The following is an 8,551-nucleotide window of genomic DNA, read 5'->3' on the forward strand; positions in this document are numbered from 1 at the left end:
CTTAAAATCAGTGTCCGAACTGAATTCACGAGTTAGGCTTGGATACGCTAACAAATGAAGAACTACAATTTCCAATGACTTCCGATTTTCCGAATATTAATTCAGAAATTAATCTCAATTAAACACTGATATTCATTAAGATATTAATTGCCAATTACTTTTATTCTTACTCAAATGCAAAATATGGTGTGCACTAATGAAAATAATGTAATACAAGTGTGACAAAATTTGAAAACGAGTTATTTTCTTTCCGAAGTACTAATCTCGAATCAGGTATAACATTGATAATATCAACGTTCTACGGTTACTTATTACCTATCGTGCTGGAAAAAAGCATCGGCGAGCCTGAAGGTCGGTACACTCCGGAACAGTCATTCTGTAGGATTTCATAAATTTACCTTGCCGGTTCGAGCCCTCTTAGGCCCTTTTTTCGGGCCGCGCGTTAACACAGGCGTCGCCACTCTTTAGTAATCTCTCCTCGGTGTATGTACTAAATACTTCACGCGCTACGTATCCCATATCCCTTCACACCCGAAGGTAATAGAGGGAATCATTCAATTCAGGCGTTTGAATTGAACATCATTGGAAAATAGAAGATCGCTTGCAACAATTATGCGGATTAAGCCCACGCTTTGTCGCCGGAATAATTTGTCTCGGTCGCGTTGTCGCCGTTTCCGTTGCTATCGAGTTATCGTTCGCCTTCGCTCCTCACATCCTCCTCGTCGCCTTCGAGGTAGCTGTTTCTCGGGCTTCTCGTCGTCGTTGTCGTCGTCGAGGAAAATCGCATTCCAGAGTGTCGCGTGGTATTAACCGTATCAGCGAGCTCTATCGTATAAGGTTCCCACTACCCCTCACCTCGCCGCCGCCTCAACCCTTCCGTCTCGATTTTGCTGGGCGTATTACGCTTTCGTAGCTTGCTCGTCACCCCATTTACCGAGAAACATCCCCTTTGTTCTGAGACACGTACCACATAAGAGAAGAGAGCCCGCTCCACCTTGACGAGCCTTGTACTCCATAGCTGTTCCAGATCTACGGAATGCGCTCGATAATCATATTATTTTCCGCCGTTCTTCGTCGTCGGGAAAGAGATGGACGAGATTCTCATATCCCTTGCCCCTACTTTTGATCTTTCTTCCTCCACGTCTCATTTAAACGATTTGATCTGCGAGCGGGTGAGAAGACGGGCCGTATTAAATTCCTCGGCTCCTCGGTTAATCGAGATACGTGAGTCGAACGATGATCGAGCTTTTTAATTTATGCCGTGACGGCGACGCGACCCGGATGGGTTTAACGATGAGCTTATACCCGACAACGACGTGATTTTTCGCAGTCTGACAATGAGCGAGTTATTAATTCTCGATGAACTCTCAATATAATTTCCTTGAGTGATTTCCATTCTTTGTGCCATAATTACTACATTTTTTTTCACGTCACGTTTAATATTATCAGTCACTTGTCTGAACGCTGTATTTAATATTTTGAATACAAATCGAATGGTCTTTATGTCCGCTTTTACGTACTTACTTATGGTGGGGCATCATTAAAGGTATATTGACTACAAACATGTGACGGTGTATTGAAATACGAAGCGCATTATATCCTGATTTACATGAAACCGAGCTGTAAACTTTCCCCTTTAAAATGTATTTGGTTTCAAATCAATACCACCGTCCGTTGCCGAGATATTTTCATTTAAAGCGGTGCGCAATTTTAAGCGCTTACATTACAATTATATCCCCATCTCATTTTCACGATCTCTTTCTTTCTCGTACCTATTTGAAAGCGCAGTATTGCGCGCTGGTCACCGATTCGACGAGTGCATCGTCAGTGCTCTTTTCACTGTTACTATTATACGTGTCGACATACACATTTCTACAGAAAAAGTGGGTCATATTTCTAAGAATTCGCCATTCAAAATCTTGAACAGTTTAATCGCGCGTTTTGCACTCTGCTATACAAGTATCATATATCCTTTAGTATACCATCAATACATTCTTCTGTTACCAACTTACCTTATAAAAAGAAGGCAACCAGCCTTTTTAATTAAATCAATAAATTAATTAAAGAGTACTCCATGACACACCTTTATGGAAATGTTCTATGAAATGATTTCACATCTGATACATAGTGATACATGAGTGGATAAGCCCTTATAATGAGTACCGAGTCAAACCGGACCAACTATTAAAGCTACCACAATTAGCTGAATTTAAATCACATACGGAGAGCGAATTTCGACATGTATATGTACGTATATAGAATCTATACACTTTTGTATGGAACTCTAATACCGTTTTACATACGGTATTATCTCAATTACTATATATTTATAATTCATATCCAATTTTGCGATTCGCATACAAAAACCCGGGTTAATTGATCGGCTAGCTCGATATTAAGGGTCAAATGTGGTATAGAGATGATAACCAATTCATCGGTATCAAAATCGAATTGCGAATACGGTCCGACATAATTTTTTCTTCAATTTCTAGTATCGGTGGTGCACCACATAGGATTTCTCGATCGCACCGCGCGGTGAAACATTTGCAGCTCCGTGTTTCGAGTACTCCGAGTAATTGGTTGAATTTTAATTGCGTTACTTTCGTAAGTGATAATGGCCTTGTTAGACTGCGTCGTGACACCGAGTGTTGAATGTTGGATTTTTACTACGAATACAAATTATTTTCATAAAAATACACAGCATCGTTTATTATACATGCTTTTTGTTTTTCCGTATTAAACAAACCCACAGTATTCTTGAATATTTTATTGTTACATATTACCTTAATTGCATTAAGAAAAACAAAATTGACATAAAAGTAGAGAAAACATATTAAACATATGAGGTCTGCTTTATTGACAGTTCAAGTCGGGTAATAGAGGAGCGATTGTTCCGCGGTGGAAGAGCCGCCAGACTAGTACTGGTTAACTATGGCTCCCCACGGAGAAGTTCGTCACTCCTGAATTAATTAATCATCATGATGAACTTTTTGTTTTATCTCTAACGTATTCTCAAGCATATTACGCTGTTTCATATTTACATTTAAAAGCGTAAAAGTCATAGTGGTGTAAGTTACTTCTCGGAATGGAAAGTTTTCGGAAAAACATGCTAACATTGTGGTGCTACCAGTTTGCAAGGGAGATAAGTTAGGACTTACTTCATGTATTCTTTGACTGTATTATCATACGTAGTTCAACAGAGCAATGCAAATCATAACTTGGCCGAGAAGTTACACCATTATGACTTTTACACCCTCATTTGTAGATGCGTTTAGCACTGCAAGAACACGTTTTTGTTCTAATTTCGAATACACGTCCGCCTGATGTGTAGCAAGATCAAACGAAAGATTGGCCAGAGCAGGATTAATTATTCCGTGGTTCAAAAGAATCCGAGAGATCGTCGGTCAGTCAAGAAGAGTATTCATCCAACGTGAGTTAGGTATACAATAGAAGCACCAATATACCAGGCCAGTATAGAGATACAGTGTCCGATAAAGCTAGGTAAAAGAGGCGGTCTGGTATAATCACGACGACGGAATAGCGAAGCAGAGACAACAGGAAACCGGGAACCCTGTTCTAGTTTTTTCATTCGACGATGTGTACGCGGACCGGGTGATTAAGAATGAAATATTTAGATGGCCGGTGGCAAGAGCTCGAATCGAAAAATGAATAGAAGGGTTGAAAGGAGCCCGGAAATAGTTCTCTGAACAGGTATGAAAGTGTCGGCGTCTCTTTCGCTACGGGGCTCGTGTCTGACCGTTCTTCGCAAGGCGATCTCTAAAAGACCCTTAAATAATGAATTCCACTCTGGATTACGGGGTCGTACCGTCCACTTTCTTTCCCGCCACATCCCTTCTTTTTGTACATGTATTTAGGTGGCTTTTTCTTCTTCGGCAGTTTGATGTGCGCACCAGCTGAATATGTAACTGCCAACACTAACGCGGATGAGTACCGGTGAATGATGGACTTCCGGGGCTGCGAGTTAACTTCTGTTTCGCAGGTTCGTTTCTTTAGTATCTTTACCGTTTTTTTTTTGGGCAAAGAAGTGTGGTGAATGTTTCATCTTTATCTTTTGGACTGCCAAAGTAGTTGATTTATATACTCTTATTATTAGTATTTCACAAATAATTATTAGAATTCATTGATTACATTAAACCTGCTTTCTTAACGTGGAAAACTTGACGACTCTGTCAGGAATATCTTCGAGTATCACGAATGATGCAGTATACGTAACTATTGTTGTGCGCTCGTGCACAATTAAGATTTGGGAAGAACGCTTTTCTGAGAAATTCATCAGCTGGCGGGCAGCTATGCAAACGTCGAGCATGTAAACGGGAAATCTCTAAGATTAAGGGTGAATGCGAAGGCAAGCGAAATAAACGGGTTCCTTTCGCAAGCTCACATAGACGGAGAGCGGCACGGTAGTTTCCGTCGCGCTTAATCAACATCTCGCCTTCGCTATAGACGAGACAATGTCAACAAGTCGTTTGAGAGAGAGGGAAAAAAAGGAAGGTCCTCGTTTCACGCGAGTTTCATAGCGTGCTACATAAATGATCGTTTCTATTTCCCTGGACCCCTATCATTTTTCCTTTCATCGTCCTTCTTGTCCCTTTGACAAGCCAGAGCCCCATCTCTGTTTGATCTTCTCCACGCTCTTCATACAAGCCTATTCAGGACTTTCAATCCTTTCATAAGCACCCTGCATCTTTTTCTTATGCACGATACCATTCAAGCTCTGGTGGATCGTCGCGGTAAAGCGATGGTTCGTCGAGTTTGACAAATCAAAGGAATATAATTAATATCGAGTATACACTTGTGGCTCGAAGTGCACAACTACATTTTAATTCCATCGTCTGATCGGATTATATTATGCTAATCGTCTGTAGAAAAAGTATGAAAGAAATATAGACTTCACAGACGATTTAGTTAAAGAGTCCATGATGATCCTTTAAAAGATGACAAAGTTCATTTTTGCACTCTCCCTTGACACAGTTTATGATAATTTCGTAACAAAACAGGGGCCTTATTTGAATGAATCTACACGCCGACCGCATCATTTTCACGTACCGCTATGTATGTACATCTCAAACGTAAATATCGTGGAGATCTATGATATTAGCATAATGCGCGTAGTGGCGCAACTTTCAGTATCTCAGATGTCGGTATTATGCGAACGGTATAAACAAGCTATATAATCTACATATCATTTTTCTAAACGAATATGTGTATATTTTCAATAGGAATCCTCTTCAACAATTTTTGGAAGTGTGTAACCAGTACAAAATTTAAACAAACGATTCTTTCAGTTTTCTTTGTTTATAATGCTAATACAAAGTTGAAGACATTTGTAGAATTTATGAAATAACTCAGACAATTTTATTAATCTATATCCTGGCTTACTCTTGGAGCGCAATATATCGATGTTGCTTTGTGGTTGATACACTCCGGAAGGAAAACCTGAGGAGCAACGTGACGTGTATAACAAAGAAAGAGAAGGAGACAGAGAGAGAAGAAGGTAACTAGAAGTAGCAACAGGTGGCATCAAAAATTCATTCACGATACCCGTTATTGACTACAACGGACACCTGTTTCTGGAGATCAATTGCCTTAATTGTAACCCCGAATCGTCCGTGGCGTTCACGTTACCGTCGACCTGTTAACCGAGCCCTCGTTCCGTCGTACAGTCCTCCTTCGAGCGTGTCTAATGTTTCGACTGTTTAATCATTTCGACTGATGCGTTTTGTTGGCCTGCTAGTATGTAATGTTCGATTAAGGTTGGGTTGTATGAGCCATGTATGAGCCAAGATCTCTAAGAAAGTTTGAGAAGTGTGATAAAAAGTTATGTCAAATATTTGGAATGATAAACTTTTAGGAAAAATTATATTTGCAAAGAATTAAGGTTTATAATATTGTTCGACGTGTTTTTGTAAGTCACAGGCAACTTTTAACATATAATTTCTAACATTCTAATCGTTCATACATATAATTGATTATAAATCGTAAAATACATATGTATAAGCATAATAGTCAGATGATACAGGATACAAATATTCTATACATATAGAAAGTTCGCAGTTGATGCTAAGTCTACTTACAACCCAATATCCAGTACCCAAATTCCCATCCACCGTGCCATTTGCGCTCGTACGATCGTTCAAAAACTGATCCCTTAAATCCAACCGCAATCACAATCCCGAAACCGCATCATTCACGATTCACGAATCGATCCAGTGCATAGCTTTGCCTACTAAATAATCCTTGGTGCAAGCAAGCGCAGTGTTCGAATCCACGTAATCCATCAGCTGCCTGCCTACGCTCATGAAGAATCCTAGTGTTCTTAAAAAGCTCATAAGAACCTGATGAAGATAGAAAAGCATTCCGTCTGCCCGGCTGAGTCCACGTGTCTCGATTCCCGTTGCCGGAAATCGCTGACCTTGATTCTTAGGACCTGACGATTGACCCGGCCTCGTATTCTGAGCTGCTCTGCCGTAATCTGCTATAAATCGTGAGTAGGTGACGGGAAGTAACGAGGGTTGTCCCGTGGGATATAGAATAGCCTTCCTCCCTGTTCCAACCGGTTTCTTGACGAGGAACTCATGCTCTGTCCTTCGATACCGATTATCGTTTGTGGCAATTCCCAATAATTGTTTAAAATTGCTCCCTTTATCCCTATCGTTCTCCCGTTCCTTTCGGTTCTTATCCTCGGATGGATTTTTTAAACGAATGTGATCTGATGACGTATTCAGTGAATGAGAACTGATACCGACGAGATTTGAAGGCAAGCGTCGAATCCCTCTGAAAGCTGGGAAAGCTTCATGAGGTGCTTCTTCTGAGTTATACACTGGGATTTTGGGCAGAACGTAGATCTTGGCTGTAAGTAGATGTTTAACGCTTCGTTCGAACGTTTCTTGATCATTATTCGATCGCGATTCGTATAAAGGTACGTATTTCCAGGAGAATCTTGGAATTTCATTGAGAGATGTCGGGTTATTCGAAGAAGCTTCTTCGTTCCTCGAACGAAGCTGAACGGCGTCCGTTTTTATCCGATTATTTGCGTCACGTTTACGACGTAAATTTCGACGGTAATTCCACTGGAAGCTCCTCTTTTGCCGTTGTTCCACTCCCTGGAATTCGTTGTACGACGATCCGAATTTTCTTCGGTTTTGAAAATTGCCAGGTTTCCTATTATCTTCGAGTTTCTTGTCCATTCGGCGATCTTTAAATCTTGAATTCAAGGACGCGACCCTACCAAGGGAGAACGAACGTGATCCTCGAAGCTCGAGTCTCGAGGGCGTGCCGGAAGTAACGCTGTTCGTTCTCGAATATAAAAATTTACGACGCGTATCCACTCGAAGATTCTTCGATTTTCCATCGTGTTCGCCTTCTGCTCGACTTCCCTTAAATTCTTTCACGATCACTGCCACTCTCTTCTGTGGTGATGAGCCATCATCCTCGTTCGCTCTTCGTTCTGGCGATGTTAAAGATCGAACGAAATATGAAGCTCCGTCGAAGATAGAAAACTGCGGTGAATCTATGCGGCAGAGACATTTTACAGACCACGAATCGAAGTTAAGAGGAAGCCGCTGGAAATTTAAGGGAAGCTTCCATTTTATGAGTCTCGAGTGGGAGTCGTTGTAGGTTGATTTTTGGATTGATTGTCCTTGTTTGTTGCGTTTTAGAAGAATAATATCCCAAACATTTGTAATTTCTTGTCTATCCCAGTTTCGGTGTTTCGACATTCTGGGTAAATATTTAGGCACGAGGGTAGAGTAATTCTCTTCCGTCCTATCTCTTACAGGATCGATATCTTTGGATTTGAAATTGGAATTCAGCTCGTTCGATTTGAACTTTATCTTGTCAGTTTTTGTAAGTAAATTCGAAGTTGTGGAGTCTCGAACGAAGTAATTCCCAGGGATCTCCGAAATGTCTTTTATGCTCGTATTCATGGAGTTTGATACTCCGAGGGAACACATGCAATCTTCTTGCTGGTTCTTAGAAAATCTTTTATACCACATATTTACAGGATCGATTTCTTTATCCACTTTGGAATATGAATTTCTTTTGCTTAGTTCAACTTCCAGTTGAGTGATTTTTGAATCCATATCGAAAACAACCGATTTCATAATATAATCGTTCCACTCTTCACTTTTTATCACAATTTTTTTCTTATCTTTTTTAAATGAAAGAATTGAATGTATTAACATATTATTCACTAAATTACCGTTCTTACCAGATTCCAAATTTAAAATTAGTTCGTTTGATCTCGAGATAGGGTTTCTTTCCTTCCCTTTAGTCTTTAGTACTTTATAGGATCGTTTATTGCGATGATATTCTTGATATCTATCATTTACTCCAGTGATCCAATGATTCCACGTGTTTGTATCATACGTGTTTATCGCTATAGGTCTTTCAAAGTTTTCAACTTCGTTCGACACACAATTCGACGAGTTCATGGGTGTGGGGGTTGACATTAAGTCGCTTTTCATGTCTCCTTCTTGGTACAGAAAGTACTCCGCCCAACAATAGCCGAGGACTACTTCCTCTTCGTACA

The sequence above is a fragment of the Ceratina calcarata genome, unplaced genomic scaffold (assembly GCF_001652005.2).
Source record: "Ceratina calcarata isolate Rehan_Ccalc_2016 unplaced genomic scaffold, ASM165200v1 scaffold143, whole genome shotgun sequence".
Lineage (NCBI taxonomy): Eukaryota > Metazoa > Arthropoda > Insecta > Hymenoptera > Apidae > Ceratina > Ceratina calcarata.